Source organism: Microcebus murinus, chromosome 8 (assembly GCF_040939455.1).
Source record: "Microcebus murinus isolate Inina chromosome 8, M.murinus_Inina_mat1.0, whole genome shotgun sequence".
Taxonomy (NCBI): domain Eukaryota; kingdom Metazoa; phylum Chordata; class Mammalia; order Primates; family Cheirogaleidae; genus Microcebus; species Microcebus murinus.
The window spans coordinates 33,683,106-33,700,348 of NC_134111.1; the positions used below are offsets into that span (position 1 = coordinate 33,683,106).

Here is a 17,243-nt window from a genome sequence, read left to right on the forward strand (position 1 = left end):
AACTAAGGAGCTGGAAGACTTGTATACTGGAATCTATAAAATACTAATGAAGGACATTAAAAAACACAAACAAAACAAAAGACATCCTGTGCTTATGATTTGGAAAATTTAATATTGTTAAAATGTCTAAATTATACAAAGTGATCTACAGATTCAATGAAATCCGTATCAAAATCCCAATGGAATTTTTTACAAAAATATTTTTTTAAGCCGGGCGTGGTGGCTCATGCCTGTAATCCTAGCACTCTGGGAGGCTGAGGCGGGAGGATTGCTCCAGGTCAGGAGCTCAAAAATATTTTTTAAAATTATAATTTATATTTTATATGTATATATATATAATTTAATTTTAAATTAAAATTATAATTTATATAATTTATATGGAACTACAAATAGCCAAATCAATCTTGAAATCAGAAAGAACAAAGCTGGGGGCATCATATTTCCTGATTTCAAAATAAATTACAAATCTATTATAATCAAAACAGTACAGACCTGGCACAAAGATAAACATACAGACCAAAAATGGGGCAGAATAGAGAACCCAGAAATAAATCCATATTTATATACTCAACTAATTTTCAACAAGGGTGCCAAGAATACACAATGGGGGAAGAATAGTTTCTTTAATGAGTGGTGTTTTGAAAACTGGATATTCACATGCAAAAGAATGAAATTGGACCCTTATCTTACACCATACACAAAAATCTACTCAAAATCGACTAAAGACATAAAATAAGACCAGAACTGTAAAACTACTAGGAAAAAATGTAGGCAAAAAGCTTCATGACACTTGTCTTCACAATGATTTCATAGAAATGGCAACAAAGCACAGGCAATAAAAACAAAAATGGTATTACATCAAACTATAAATTTCTGCACAGCAAAGGAAACAATCGATAGAGTGAGAAGGTAACCTACAGAATGGGAGAAAATATTTGCAAACCATGTATCTGATAAGGGGTTTATCTCCAAAATATATGAGGAACACAGATAACTCAATAGTATAATAAAAAGAACTAATAATCCAATTTTTAAAATTAGCTAAGGACTTGAATAGATATTTTTCCAAAGAAGACATACAAATGGCCAACAGGTATATAAAAAAATGTTCAAGGTCACCGTTATCATGAAAATGCAACTCAAAACCGCAATAAGATATCAGCTAGCACCTGTCAGGATGGCTATTTTCAATAAAACAGAAGACAAGTGATGGTAAAGATGTGCAGAAATTGGCACCCTGTTAGTGGAATGCAAAATGGTGTAGCCCCTGTAGAACACACTATGGAGGCTCCTCAAAAAGTTGAAAAATAGAACTACTGTATGATTCAGTAATCCCACTTCTGCACATTTATCCAAAAGAATTGAAATGAGGATCTTGAAGAGGTATGCTTTATTGCAACCAAACACCAGGGAAAACTGCTTCCATGTTTATTGCAGCATTATCCACAAGAGCTAAGATATGGAAACAACCTAAATGTCCACTGACAAATAAATGGATAAAGATTATGTGGTATGTACACACAACGGAACACTATTCAGCCTTTAAAAAAGGAAATTCTTCAATATGCAATAACAGCAACAAACCTCGAAGACATTGTTCAATAAATGTCAGTCACAGAAAGACAAATACTGAATAATTTCACTTATATGTAGTATCTAAAATAGATTCCTCTTAGACAAGGTAGCATGAGAGAAAAAAAGAAAAATAACTAAAATAGTCAATTTCATAGAATCAAAGAGTAGAATGGTGGTTGTTAGGGGCTGGGAGAGGAAGAAATGGGAGTTACTAATCAACAGGCATAATGCTTCATTTAAGCAAAATGAATAAGCTCTGAAGATCTTCTGTACAATATTGTGCTTATAGTCAACAATAATTTTATTTATTTATTTATTGAGACAGAATCTCCCCCTGCCCAGGCTAGAGTGCCATGGCATCATCCTAGCTCACAGCCATCCTAGCTCACAACAACCTCAAACTTCTGGGCTTAAGGGATCCTCCTGCCTCAGCCTCCCGAGTAGCTGGGACTACAGGCATATACTACCATGCCTGGCTAATTTTTTTTCTATTTTTACTTGCCCAGCTAATTTCTTTTTCTCTTTTCTTTTCTTTCTTTTTTTTTTTTTTTTTTGGTAGAAGCAGGGTCTCACTCTTGCTGAGGCTGGTCTCAAACTCCTGATCTCAAATGATCCTCCCACCTTAGCCTCCCACAGTGCTAGGATTACAGGCGTGAGCCACCATGCCCAACCATACACAATAGTGTATTGTACACTTAAAAATTTGTTCAGAGGGCATACCTCTCATTGTGTTCTTATCACAGTAAAGTAAAAATTTTTAAAAGATTTAATTAAATAAAAAGCAAATACTAGAAAAGAGAAATACAAAGGACAATAATAGCCAAAAAAAAAACCCCAAAACAAACAAAAAAAATCTTTGAAGAAGACGAACAATTTGAAGGACTTGTTATACTTGACTATAAGATTTATTTTATAAAATATATTAATAGTAATCAAGACAATGTGGTATTGACATAAAGATATTTTAATAGACCAATGGAGTATAGAGCATAGAAATAGACTGATGGACATGTATGATCAATTGACTTTTGACAAAGATGCAAAGGCCATTAAAAAAGAACAAAATTCTTTTCAATAATACTACTGGAACAACTGGACATTCATATGCAAAACAATGAATTTTAATTCATATTTCACACTGTATATAAAAATTAACTCAAAATGGATAATAGGCCTATATGTAAAGCCTAAAATTATAAAATTTCTAGACAAATATATAGAAGAAAATGTTTGTAATTTTGAGTTAGGCAAAGCATGATCCACAAAAGAAAAATATGATAAATTAGATTTTATTGAAATTATAAATTTCTGCTCTTTGAAAGATCCCCTTGAGAGAGTGTTTTTTGTTACATGGATGAATTGTATAATGCTGAAGCCAGGGCTTTTGGTGGACCCATGACCAGAATAGTCATGGGTCAATGACTATATAGTCATAGTCATAGTCAATAAATATATTTATTTACCTGATAGGTAATATTTTATCCCTCAACACCCTCCCTCCTTACCCCCTTCTTAGTTTTCAATGTCCCTTTTACCACTTTATGACCATATATACCCATTGTTTAGCTCCCACTTATAAGTGAGAACATGTGATGTTTGTCTTTCCATTCCAGAGATACTTTGCTTAGGATAATGGTCTCCAGGTTCAACCAAGTTGCTGTAAAAGACATCATTTAAATACTTTTTATGGCTGAGTAGTACTCCAGTAGTAGTAGTAGTAGTAGTACTGTGTGTGTATCACATTTTCTGTATCCACTCATCAGTTGATGGGCATTTATTAATAGGTCAATTCCATATCTTTGCATTATGAGTTGTGCTGCTATAAACAGTCAGGTTTTGTGATATTAAGCATTTTTTCATATGTTTGTTGGCCATATTTTCTTTTCTTTTTTTTATTCTTTTTTTTTTATTTCAGCATATTATGGGGGTACAGATTTTAAGGTTTCAATAAATGCCCATTCCCCCCCGCCCCCCACAAGTCTGAGTCTCCAGCATGACCATCCCCCAGATGGTGCACATCTCACTCATTATATATGTATATACCTGCCCCCTCCCCCCTCCCCATATTTTCTTTTGAAAAATGTCTGTTAAGGTTGTTTGCCAATTTTTAGTGGGATTATTTGTTTTTTTTCTGGCTGATTTGAGTCACTTGTAAATTCTGGATATTCATCCTTTGTTAGATGTACAGTTTGAGAATATTTTCCCATTCTGTAGGTTGCCCATTTACTCTCTCACTTATTTCTTTTGCTCTGCAGAAGTCTTTTAGTTTAATTAAGTCCAATTTATTTTTTGCTGTTGTTTCATTTGTTTTTGGGGTCTTACTCATAAATTTTTTTACTAAGCCAATGTCCAAAAGAGTTTTTCCTAAGTTTTCTTACAGAATTTTTGTTGTTTCAGGCCTTACATTTAAATCTTTAATCCATCTTGAGTTAATTTTTGTATATGGTGTGAGATAGGCATCCCATTTCATTCTTCTGCATGTGACTATCCAATTTTCCCAGCACCACTTATTGAACAGGATGTCCTTTCCCCAGTGTATGTTTTTATTTGCTTTGTCAAAGATCAACTAGTTGTGGTTCTTTGGCTTTATTTCTGGGTTCTCTATTTTGTTCCCTTGATCTATCAGTAAACTTTTATACTAGTACTATGCTCTGTTGGTTACTATTGCCTTGTAGTATAATTTGAGGTTGGGTAAGGTGATGCCTCCGGATTGGTTCTTTCTGCTTAGGATTGCATTCACTATTCAGGCTCTTTTTCAGTTCCATATAAATGTTAGAATTGTTTTTTCAAATTCTGTGAAAAATGACTGTGTTATTTTAATGGATATTACATTGAATCTATAAATCACTTTGGGCAGTACGGATATTTTAACAAATGTTTATTCTTCCAATCAGTGAGCATGGGACATTTTTCCATTTGTTTCTGTCATCTATGATATCTTTCATCAGTGTTTTGTAGTTGTTCTCCTTGTAGAGGTCTTTCATCTGCTTGGTTAAATATTCCTAGGTATTTTATTTTCTTTGCAGCTATTGTAAATGGTATTGAGTTCTTGATTTTGACTCTGAGCTTGACTGTTATTCTTGTATAGAAATGCTATTAATTTGTGTACATTAATTTTATAACCTGAAACTTTACTGAATTTATTTTTCAACTCTAGGAGTCTTTTGGAGGAATCTTTAGAACTTTCTAAATATAAGATCATATCATCAGCAAAGAGGGACAATTTGACCTCTTCTTTTCTTATTTAGATGCTCTTTATTTATTTCTCTTGCCTGATTGCTCTCTCTAGGACTTCCAATACTATGTTGAATAGAAGTGGTAACAGTGGTTATCCCTGTCTTGTTATAGTTCTTAAGGGGAATGCTTTTAACTTTTCCCCATTCAGTATGATGTTGGCTATGGATTTGCCATATATGGCATTTATTATTTTGAGCTATATTCCTTCTATGCCTAGTTTGTTGAGGGTTTTTATTATAAAGGGGTGCTAGATTTTATCAAATGTTTTTTCTGCATCTGTTGAGAAGATCATATGGTTTTTGATTTTAATTCTGTTTATGTGGTGAATCACATTATTGATTTGCATATGTTGACCCATCCTTGCATCCCTGGTATGAAACCCACTTGATCATGGTGAATTATCTCTTTGATGTGCTATTGGATTCAGTTTGCTAGTATTTTAGCAAATAGAAAGAAATTAATTGGCCAACTAATATATATAGGAAAAAATTAGCCGGGCATGGTGGCACATACCTGTAGTCCCAGCTACTTGGAAGGCTGAGGCAGGAGGATCGCTTGAGCCCTATATTTTGTTGAGGATTTTGCACCTACGTTCATGAGAGATATTGGTCTGTAGTTTTCTTTTTTTTATTGTATCCTTTCATGGTTTTGGTATCAGGGGGGATACTGGCTTTGTAGAATGAATTAGGGAGGATTTCTTCCTTCTCAATGTTTTGGAACACTTTCAGTAGGGTAGGTTCCAGTTCTTCTTTATAGATCTGGTAGAATTTGGTTGTGAATCCATCTGGTCCTGGGCTTTTTTGTTGTTTTGGGGAGATTTTTTTATTACTATTTCACTCTTGCTGCTCATTATTGGTCTGTTCAGGATTTCTGTTTCTTCCTAGGGGTTTGTGTGTTTGTAAAAATTTATCCATTTCCTCTAAATTTTCTAGTTTGTGTGCATAGAGGTTTTCATACCAATGCTGGATGATCTTTTGTATTTCTGTGCTATCACTTTAAGGTCTCCTTTTTCATTTCTGATTGAGTTTATTTGAATTCCTTCTCTTCTATTTCTGGTTCCTCTTTCTCCACATCTTCACCTGCATTTGTTATTGCCTGTCTTTTTGATAAAAGCCATTTTAGCTGGGGTGAGATGAGATCTCATTGTAGTTTTTTTTTTTTTTTTTTTTTGTTTTTTTTTTTTGAGACAGAGTCTCACTCTGTTGCCCAGGCTAGAGTGAGTGCTGTGGCATCAGCCTAGCTCACAGCAACCTCAAACTCCTGGGCTCAAGCAATCCTCCTGCCTCAGCCTCCCAAGTAGCTGGGACTACAGGCATGTGCCACCATGCCCGGCTAATTTTTTCTATATATGTATTAGTTGGCCAATTAATTTCTTTCTATTTATAGTAGAGACGGGGGCTCGCTGTTGCTCAGGCTGGTTTCGAACTCCTGACCTTGAGCAATCCGCCCGCCTCGGCCTCCCAGAGTGCTAGGATTACAGGTGTGAGCCACCGCACCCGGCCTCATTGTAGTTTTGATTTGCATTTCTCTGATGTCTAATAATGTTGAGCATTTTTCATGTATCTGTTGGCAGTTTGTATGTCTTCTTTAGAGAAATGTCTATTCAGAGCCTTTGCCCATTGTTAATTGGGTTATTTGATTCTTTTCTATTGAGTTATCAGAGCTCCTTATATATTCTAGTTATTAATCCCTTGTCAGATGAATAGTTTACAAATATTTTCTCCCATTCTGTAGACAACCATTCTATTTTTAACTTTCAGTACAATATTCAATAAATTAGATATTCAATACTTTATTACAAAACAGGCTTTATGTTAAATGATTTTGCTCAACTGTATGCTAATATAAGTGTTCTGAGACTGTTTAAGGGAGGTTAGCTTAAACTGTGATGTTCCTTAGGTTAGGTATATTAAGTGCATTTTCAGCTTAGGGTATTTTCAACTTACCATGGGTTTATGGGGGCCTAACGCAAGAAGCATCTGTATATAGATATTATATTTCATCTTTTTCTCTTTGGTTTTATTTAACATTTTTCCTTTGTCTTTTATTTTCTATAATTCTGATATAGTGAGTCTGTGTGTCTTAAAATTTATGCTTCTCAGGACTTGATTTGCTTACTCAGTTTAAAGACTCATTTTTTTCCCTCTGTTCTGGAAAATTCTCAGCTGTTGTCCTTTAAAATATTATCTCTTTTTTTCTCTTTCTGAAACTTACAATACATTGATCCTTATTCTAATTCTGTTTTCTTAACTTTCTTTAATATTTTTCATATCTTTATCTCTTTGCTGCTTTCTGTCTGACTTCTTTAGACCTTTCAGTACAGAAACTCTTTAGACTTGTCCAATCTAGTATTTTGCTTATTCATTGAAATTTAAATTTTATTGATGCTCTTTTGGTAGTTTTAGTTATAGAAGTTCTAGTAGAAGTTCCCATTCTTTTTTTTTTTTTTTTAATTTTTTTTTTTTGAGACAGAGTCTCACTTTGTTGCCCAGGCTAGTGTGAGTGCCGTGGCATCAGCCTAGCTCACAGCAACCTCAAACTCCTGGGCTCAAGTGATCATCCTGCCTCAGCATTCCAAGTAGCTGGGACTACAGGCATGTGCCACCATGCCCAGCTAATTTTTTCCTATATATATTAGTTGGCCAATTAATTTCTTTCTATTTATAGTAGAGACGGGGTCTCGCTCTTGCTCAGGCTGGTTTCGAACTCCTGCCCTTGAGTGATCCACCTGCCTCGGCCTCCCAGAGTGCTAGGATTACAGGCATGAGCCACCGTGCCCAGCCCCCATTCTTTTTTACATCTGCCTGTTCCCTTCTCATACTGTTCTGTTCTGTCTTCTGTCATTCTTTTTTCCATAATTTTTTTTTTTTTTTGAGACAGGGTCTCACTCTGTCACCCAGGCTAGTGTGCAATGATGTCATCATAACTCACTGCAACCTCAGATTCCTGGGCTCAAACAATTGTGACATCATGCCCAGCTAATTTTTCTATTTTTTGTAAAGATGGAGTCCCGCTCTTGCTCAGGTTGGTCTTGAACTCCTGGCCTCAAGTAATCCTCCTGCCTTGGCCTCCCAAAGTGCTAGGAGTATAGGTGTGAGCCACCATGTCCAGCCTCTGTTCACTATCTCGATAATGCTTATTATCAGCTTCTTTTTTGTTTGTTTTAACAGTCATTAGGAATTTTAACCATATCTTAACTAAATAATGCCACCTTACAGTTTAAAAAATATTGGTAGATTCCAGCCTCTCCAAAATTGTTTTGGAAAATTATTAACTATTTGTAAATTTTAAAATCCTAGCTCTTCTCTTACCTATATGTCTAAGATACCATCTTCTTTAGGCCAATATTGTATACTACATGACATAGACATATCCTCCAAATTTGGTAAAAAGCCATCTGGGTCATTTTTTAATGATATGAAAATAATACCACAGAGACTTAACTTTATGTAACTTTAATAAATATTTATAAGTGTGCATATATTATATAAATAACATATTGAAGCTTCTTTTAAAATAGCTGATATACTAAACAGGCATGATTCTATTGGAATCCAGACACATAATAAATTATAAACCAATGGTAAAGAAGGGAAAAATAGGTGAAAAATTGAGGCCACCTCAATGGGATCTCAAATATTGCTACCTGCCTTGCTCCACCAATTGGTCAGTTTAGAGGTAGCTGAATTTGGTGAAAATTATAAGTTATCTTCTAGAAGTCATTCGAGATGTTCTGGATGCAAGTCTTGTGCAAAAATAAAAGACAAACAAAGACATATCACAAAATGCAGATAGTATTATCACCTATTCTTTACCCTTCATCCTGCATTCCTATACTGTATTGCTTGTTGCAAAATCCTTTTTGTCTACCTTAAAAAAATGATTGAATGGGAATATTTTATAGCCTATAATATCAACAACAAAGTTATGCTGCTGACTTGCAGTGTCTTCTTTTATTTCAAGGAGTCCTATTAACTTCCCAACTTAATGTTAGCTGTCATCCGGGAGGGCGAGAGTTCCTAGGCTGGGCTGTGTAGGAAGCCCACGGTACCCCATCCACACCTGACCTCCTCTGCAGATAAACACAGCATTCACAGTCTCCAAAGCTATCCATCTGGCACCTTTCAACAGCTTCCAGGTCTAAGAAAACAAACCCTTTGAAAAAAGGTTTTTTAAAACAAGAAAGCCCAAAGGGGGCATTTTTGTTTCTGGCTGCAACCACTTCCACTAGAATAAACTACCCCAGGGTAACAAAAAAGAGAATGAGTTGGAGTAAAATGCAATTTCACAGATATATATTACATATCTGACTCAACAATTTTATTTGCTTTTCTCATTTGTTCTTTGGGAGAGTTAATTTTTAGGGAACAACTATAGATTTCTTCCTCATCACAAGAAGAAAAGAGGCTTTTCATCCTATAAAAGTTAATCAGACTTTCTGAAATCTTCTGCCCTTTCTATCCTCTCTTGCTCAACCCAAATAAATGAGAAATTGCCTTTTTTTTTTTTTTTGGCTTCTAGAGAAGAAAATTTCACAAACCCATGATTATTCTGTCTGACAAATTGTATTCCTTGGCTTGCAATCTAAACTTTGAATGCTAATACCATGGTAAGAACATGTCCTTGGTGGATTTGAGACCTGTTTCTCTTGCTTACCCAGTGACCTTGGGAAAATTAAGTAACTTCTGCAAGCCTCAGTTCTGCATCTCTAAAATAAAAATAAATACTTATGCCATCAGTTAATTGTTAAGATTAAGGGAAATAATTTCCGTAAACCAACCATTGGGATCATGCTGGGGTATGGCAAATGCTTAAGAAGAGATATTTTCCTCCTTATATTCTTTTTTCATAGTGTTAATGGACTTAATCTTGGGCCTATTATGGAAGAAGTGAAACTTTCTGCAGAACCTGAACAGGTAAAGGGAGAATATGTAAATGCACGGTACTTGTTTCAGATAACAAAAAGATGTATTTGCATTAAAGAGAACATGGATTTGTAGTCCCTGAGTGCTTCCGAAAGTCCTCATTCTTCCAATGATGAAAGTCTATTCTGGTCACTCAGTATAATAATGATCAAGAAGTAAATGCCACTGTCAAAGGAATACAAACAGTATTTCCCAAACCTGTCTGATAATAAGATCCACCTGGGATGCTTGTTGACTAAACAGATTCCTACACGCCTTCCCTAGAAACTCCAATTCAATAGGTCTGGGGTGAGCCCCAGAATCTGTATGTTTAACCATCCCAGATGGTTCCTATTTCAGGAAAGTTTAGGAAACACTGATTAATTGCTTGGGACTGGGAAATGACTCATCTACAATTAAGCAATAATGCTTCTACTTAAGGAACAATGCCAAGTTATTTTAAAGCCATTGAATAATTATAGTATATACACTACTTTAAAAGTTGAATTAGCTGTTATTTCAATCAGAGGGATTGTTTCTTTAAAAATATTTTTATACCCATTTTTAAACTTTTAAACTATGTTACCAGTTCTTCATATTTGCATTTGCTATGCTTTCTAGATTTTGGAGGAGAATAAAGCATAATCGGTTCAATTATGTAAGTTGTCTAGTTACATAATTACTGCTTAGGAAGCAGCTTTGTCAGTTGTCCAAATTTTGAGGTGGAATTTTGGTTATGCATGTTTTTGCCTGCTCCCCCATCTCACATTTATATGCAAAAATAGACTAAATAGATGTCAAAGATTACATTCTGCATAGAAGAAATTGCATTGTCCAGAGCTACTGAATGTGACTGAGACCATTTTGATTTTATCAGGTTAATTTTGCTAACAAATGTTTATTGCATTATATCATTCTAGTCGCAATCATTTTCCATACACATTAAGATCAAAGAAAAGTTCACTGGTGGAAGGAAGGGGAAGAGGGCTGGGCAACTAATTAGTAGAACTAAACGATCTCCCTCAAAGGATCAAGCCCTCTGCCAGCACTGTAATCACTAGCCCTAAACACCTGCAGAGCTCATCATCTCTCAGGAGAGCTGAACTCCGCTAACCTCATTCATCTACACAGTACTAGAAAAGTGCTGACAACAAGGGCCAGACAGGCCTGTCTCCGCTCCAATTCTCATTGCCTGGTTGCTTTGTTCTGCGGATTTTAGGGAGTGCGAGGTCTTTGTTAAGATTGTTAAAGAAACCGTTCAAAATGTTGCATCGAAATCCATGAAAAAGAAGGAAGCCCCTAAAGCAAAAAAATGTATATATATATATATATTTAAATCTCTATTGCACTGACAATGATTAAAAGTAGGAGTTCAAAATATTAAAAATGCAATGGGGTTGTGAGGAATGCATGGCCCAGGTCAAGGTATTCTGTGGTGGACACCTATTTTATTGTTTTTCTAGCACCCCTTCTTCTTGGAAGAGCACCCCCTTCTTCTAGGAACTGCCTTTCCCTCCATTCCATCCTATTATTAACACAAGAGCTGCCATATTTCCAAAGCTCTCTTAGCCACAGTTGACCTGCTCAACATGGGATTCTTTTTTTTTTTTTTGCCAGGAGAGAGCACAAATGCAGTCCCATACTACCACAAATTATGCAGTTCAGTTTCCCACATTTTGGGAAATCGCAGGGGTCAGCACAGACGAGTGCAATAGGTAAGCCTCACCCTGGGAAAACCGCCTTCGTGATCATGCTATCTCCTCTGCCAGGTAAGTATGAATATGGGATTCTAACTGAGGCTGGGCTACCACCCTTTCCCGCCTCTCTGATTTTTGGACTTTGCACTAAAAGTATCAGGTTCCATTTGCCCAAGTGCCTGGAGCTGTATGCTATAAAGTTCAGATGTGTTTGATGGCAGTAGTGACTGGTACACAGAAAAGAAGCAGATGTAAAATGAAGTGCTGAGATAAGAGATGGAGGCAAAGAGCTGCTTGGAAGCCCTTTTTATACAAGAACCAGGCAGGTGGTAAGGTGGACATAGTTATGAAAATTCCAAGGCTCAGTTTCCTTGTCAGTAAAACGAGGGCAATGGTAATATTTACTTGAAGTGGGTTTTGTGAGGAATAATTGTGAAAATTCATATAAATCACTGAACATTGGACCCAAGACATGAAAAGAGCTCAATTAATGTCAGCTACTAAACACCCCTAGGCAAGGGGCTAAGAAACTGTAAGCTGCAAGAGTGGGGCCCACATTCAAAGGACATGATGTGGCAAGACTTTGAGCACTGTTTATTGGAAAGATAGCCCCAAATTAAATTGACAGCAAACTAGATTTTAACAAAAGTATCAAAAAGACCTACAGCAGTGGCCTATGATTGCTCAGGTCCTAAAGAAAATGCCAGACCAGGGTTAATAATGATAATAAGAATAAATAATTTACCTTGAGTGCTAACTGTGGGCCAGGCAGGAAGCTAAGTAGCTTATATATGATATCTTTAATATTTACTACCACCATATGATATGGGTCTTATTCTTATTTTGCAGATGAGGAAACTAATGCATGACATTGAAATCTGCCTTCAAGAAGAATGTTCATCAAAAGCCCAGTGTTCCTACTAGGGAGTGACAGGCTGGTTATATTTAAAAGAAGTGGTTATTTCTCATCCATCATCATTTCCTGTCACCCCTGTCTTTGGTTACTGATCAGTTGGTGAAATGGCTCTTACTACATTCACAGAGTTTGACTCAGGCCAGAAAAGCATATTTCACGCCCCTAGGCCGCTTCCCTTTTTCTTGCTCTCCAAATGTGGGCATGCTCCATGATTCCATTGCCATCCTCCGCTTTCCTCTGCATCACTCCCTGCTTCTTGCAAGCCATGCCCTGCAACCGCTTCATTCCCTGAAGGAAGCACACAAGGAACTTTTGGATAAGGCAGAATCACTATCAGAGTCAGAAGCTCTTTCTTGTCATATTTTTATCTGTGATTGTTGACTGCCCTTGGTTCCTGTGACCTGCTTAGTTTCAGTCACTGCTTTGCCTTGATGTGTGGATTTTCTTTGTTCTCATCAGGACTGTTCATTTTTCTAGTTCTAGTTACCCATGGTCACGGCTTCCTAGGAAGCTTCTGTCTGCTCCCCACACTGATTTCTTGTCTCTGCCTTGGTGCTCTTTATCCTGGTCTGTTATCCTGTACCTTGACCTGTCTCCACTCATGGTCCTGGCATCAACCGTGCCCTTGTGATGTTCTCCATCTACCAAAGTTTATGTCTCGGGATTCTGCTTGTTTCTTATCTCTTTTGTTTTCTCTTGACTTTTCTCTCTTGTTTTCACATATTCTAGGCCATCTTATTTGGGTCTGGATTATAGCTACAGCTTCCTGCTTTAAATTTCTTCTCACTCCAGAACTTTCCAAGTGGATAAGAAGTCTCCTCTCACATTGTAATCATGCCAGTTCTTTCCTCAAGTTCCTGTTGAATCAGAGCTAAATGCTTCAGGATTCAAGGCATTGCGTTATCGCGTTGACTGGCCTCCCTTCTCCACGATCTTTTCTAACTCCTCTTCCCAAATGTAGCTGTCCCCTGGCAATCTTTTAGTAAGTCTCCAGGTTCTTGCTCATCATCGAGCTCAAATGACTATGCTACAAAGTCTTTCTTGATTAAACTCATCTCTTGCTATCACTTCTGACCCATCCTAAATGCAAAGCAAGCACATATTATATTGTATTACCTTGTCCGTGCCTAAGTTTTGCAGACACCATATATATGTTTTTTCATCTTTCCAACTAGCTTATAGGTTTTAGCTGTAGAGTAACATGCTTTACAGTGTGATTCACAGTCTGTCTGCTCTCGAATCATCTGAAATGCTTTATGAAAATGTAGATTCTTAGCCCTTTGGCTCAGCATTTATATGGTAAGCTCAAGAAGTATACATTTTTAACAAGCTCCCCAGGTGGTTCCTATGCATGCGAAGCTTGACACCCATTGTGTACTGGAAGAATAGGTACTGGAATTGTAGTGCTGTGATTTTTAAAATACTCCATGTACTTCCAGTTCTGTGCTTGGCACATGGAAGATTCTCACTAATTGCTTGTTGGATTAAGGAATGAATACATCTAACTTTAGAAGGAAATCTAATCATGGGAAATCTGCCCTACTCAATGGAAATATTTACAGTTTTCACTAAATGGGAAATACCAACTTCAATTAGTATAATCTGCATTCCCTCATGAGTTAAACTGTTTAAATCTCCTTTGAATTTTGCTTCTTCCTAAGATAATGTAATTTTAATTTACTTTGGTTGTAACGAAATATATCAAATTGGTTTAAAACTCTCAAGGTGTTCTTTCAATTCGGTTTAGAAGTCCTTTCTGGGTAGAAGCAAGAAAAGTTCCCTCCAGTTATAACTGGGAAAAAAATACCAAAATGATTTTATAAGCCAGGTAAATATTGTTATAGGGACAACTAAAAGGTTTAATGTTCTAACATAGTGTTAATTCAATAAATATTTACTGTACTTAACCATGCAGGTTATTATCACAAGTAGTACATAGAAGAGCCAGTGAATCTCTATTGTTCCATGGGAATATTAACATTTTTACCTCTTTATTTAATGAGGTTTGGAGGTTCTTTTTGTTCCCTAGCCATGGCCCATTTAGGGCTGGGTGACTGCAGGTAGACACTTTTGGTTGCTGGCTTTAAAAAACCTCTAATTTGCAGAGCTTCTATCAGCCTAACTCATTAACAGCTAAGCTTCACTCCAGTCTATGTCTTTCTAACAAATGTTGCCTTGATCTCTTTGCTAAACTTACTTTGCCTTTGAGCATGTAGAAAGGGAAATGGAACAAAGGTGATATAACTGTCAGCTTCAACTATGTTATTGCTTTTAATCTTTAGAGTGACTTTATTAGGTAGACAATTTTTCTTCCCATATTGTAAAAGAAACAATTGAGGCTAATAGTAATGGAATAATTGGACCAAGTCATACAGCTAAGAAGTGGCAGAGCCAGAACTTAGTTTCTCATTTCTTCGGTCCTTAGGTTCATCTACTTTGTACTACCATGTTGCTTCATCACATTATTTTGCTACTTCTTGAATACATTTCTACTCTCCCCTGGCATGTGGTCTTGCCCTTGGCCATGTCTTGGTCTCCCTATTCAGAATTGGTTTCACCTATAAATTCCCTATCAATTAGACATTCTATAGATTCCCTGCCATTTAGCAACCCTCTCTTCCACCCTGTGCCAGCTACTCCTTCCTTGTCAGTCTTGTCCAAGCTTAGGCATCAGAGCACCAATTGAAGAACCAAATCAATAATATGCTCTTCTTTAATGATTTCTATGTGTCTTGTTATGGAAATGACATGTGTATCAGCTGAAAACAAATCTAGCTGTATGTAACATAAAACCCAACTACAACAGCTTAAACAAAAAAAAAGGTTTATTTTTCTCATATAACGAGAAGTCTAGAAGTAGGTATTTATTAAAAATATTGCAATGATTTTACAGCCAATGTCTCTGCAATTCTAGCCTTTCCCTCCGTGATCATGGCAAGATGACTGCTATATCTTCTTCAGTTATCACATCCACATTCAAGACCAAATTAAAGTGGGAGGGAAAGTGTCAATTGTATTCCCCCCTGTTTATTGAGACAGTGAGATCTTTCCCAGAAGACATTCTTCTACACACACCCAGCAGATTTTGCCTAAAATCTGTTGAATAAACTGGTCACAAGGCCCACCCCCTAGCCATTAGAAAGATAAAGAAAGCATTTTAAAATCAATTACTGTAATCCATCATATCAACAGGCTCAGGATGAAAAACCACAATAATATCCACAAGTGTACAAAAAGCATTTGATAGAATCTAACATCCTTTCATGATAAAAACTCTCAGCAAACTATGAATCAAGGGGAACTTCTTAACTGGACAAAGGCTACCATCTACAAAAAACTTACAGCTAACATCATACTTACTGGTGAGAAACTAGAAGTTTTCCTGATAAGATTAGGAACAAGACAAAGTTATACCCTCTCACCACTCCTCTTCAATGTTGTATTAGAAGTCCTAGCTAATGCAACAAGACAAGAAAAGGAAATGACAGGTATGCATGTTGGAAAGGAGAAATACTGTCTTTGTTTGCAGATGATATAATTATCTATGTTGAAAACTAAAAGAACTGACAAAAAAAAAACCCCAACCTCCTGGAATTAATAAGTTATTATAGCAAGGCTGCAGGATACAAGGTTACTATGCAAAAGTCAATTGCTTTTCTACATACCAGTAATGAACAAGTAGATTTTAAAATTAAAATTAACAATGTCATTTATACTGGCATCACAAAAAATGAAAAACTTAGGTACAAATCTAATAAAATCTGTAAAAAATCTATTATGAGAAAAATTACAAACCTCTGATGAAAGAGATCAAAGAAGAACTGAATAAATAGGGAGATATTTCATGTTCATGGATAGGAAGGCTCAATATTATCAAGATGTCAGTTCTTCCCAACTTGATCTATAGATTCAATGCATTTCTAATCAAAATCCCGGCAAATTATGTTATGGATATCGACAAACTCATTCTAAAGTTTATGTGCAGAGGCAAAGGACCCAGAATAGCTAACATAATACTGAAGAAGAATGGAGGACTGACATTAACCAACTTCAAGACTTACTATATAGCTATAGCAATCAAGACAATATGGTATCATGAAAGAACAGAAAAATAGACCAATGCTACAGAATAGAAAGCCCATAAGTAGCCTGACATGAATATAGTCAACTGATTTTTTACAAAGGAGGAAAGGCAATGCAATAAAGAACAGATAGCCTTTGCAACATATGGTGCTGGAACAACTGTACATCTACATGTAAATTTAAAAGAAAGAATCTAGATATAGACTTTATACCTTTCACAACAATTAACTCAAAATGGATTACAGACCTAAATATAAAACACAAAATTCTAAAACTCTCCTGTGTGATCTTTCTATCTGAAAGATCACACAGGAGAAAATCTAGATGACTTTGGGTATGGCAATGACTTTTTAGATGCAACCCTAAAGACATGATTGATGAAGGAAACGGTTGATAAGCTGAACTTCATTAAAAGTAAAAACTTATGATTTGTGAAAGACACTATCAAGAGAATGGGAAGACAACTCACAGATTGAGTGGAAATATTTGCAAATGATGTATCTGATAAAGGAGGACTATAACTTGTATATGTTATTCAAGATATACAAAGAACCCGTAAAAATCAACAATAAGAACATGAACAACCTGATTTTATTTTATTTATTTATTTTTTTGAGACAGAGTCTCACTTTGTTGCCCAGGCTAGAGTGAGTGCCGTGGCGTCAGCCTAGCTCACAGCAACCTCAAACTCCTGGGCTCAAGCGATCCTTCTGTCTCAGCCTCCCAAGTAGCTGGGACTACAGGCATGCGCCACCATGCCCGGCTAATTTTTTCTATATATATTAGTTGGCCAATTAGTTTCTTTCTATTTATAGTAGAGACGGGGTCTCG

The 17,243-nt window shown here is 36.2% G+C and overlaps 1 non-coding gene across 1 annotated transcript; it reads right to left on the minus strand.

Annotated features, from left to right (window-relative positions):
• Nucleotides 1–11,330: 11,330 nt before the first annotated feature.
• LOC142872770 (U1 spliceosomal RNA) lies at nt 11,331–11,493 on the minus strand. Its single transcript, XR_012920872.1, has one exon. It is a non-coding gene; the product is annotated as a U1 spliceosomal RNA (small nuclear RNA).
• Between the last annotated feature and the right edge of the window lie 5,750 nt (nt 11,494–17,243).